The sequence below is a fragment of the Penaeus monodon genome, chromosome 34 (assembly GCF_015228065.2).
Source record: "Penaeus monodon isolate SGIC_2016 chromosome 34, NSTDA_Pmon_1, whole genome shotgun sequence".
Taxonomy (NCBI): domain Eukaryota; kingdom Metazoa; phylum Arthropoda; class Malacostraca; order Decapoda; family Penaeidae; genus Penaeus; species Penaeus monodon.
This window is the reverse complement of record NC_051419.1, coordinates 13,011,047-13,011,269: the sequence shown is the minus strand read 5'-3', so window position 1 is coordinate 13,011,269 and position 223 is coordinate 13,011,047. Positions and strand designations below refer to the sequence as shown.

General features: G+C 73.1%; 1 protein-coding gene across 1 annotated transcript in view; it reads right to left on the bottom strand.

The window, feature by feature from the left end:
- Window positions 1–223, bottom strand: part of LOC119594608 (puromycin-sensitive aminopeptidase-like) — a gene marked incomplete in the record, with an annotated part of 34,909 nt that overhangs the window by 2,765 nt on the left and 31,921 nt on the right.

Here is a 223-nt window from a genome sequence, read left to right as displayed (position 1 = left end):
GCCACCCGTAAATCACACCCTCGGCTCCCCGAGCGGCGCGGGCGGCCAATAAACAAAGGGACTAATGGGCAGGGCGCGTGGTGGGCGGGCGGACCCATCTCGGGCGCGGGCGTCGTCACCCGGCGGGAGACACGCCCCCTCCCTCTCCCCCCACCTCCACCCCCCAGCGCAGCCATACATCACCCGTGCCGCCCGGAGCAGGGCCAGAGGGTGCCACGGGTGG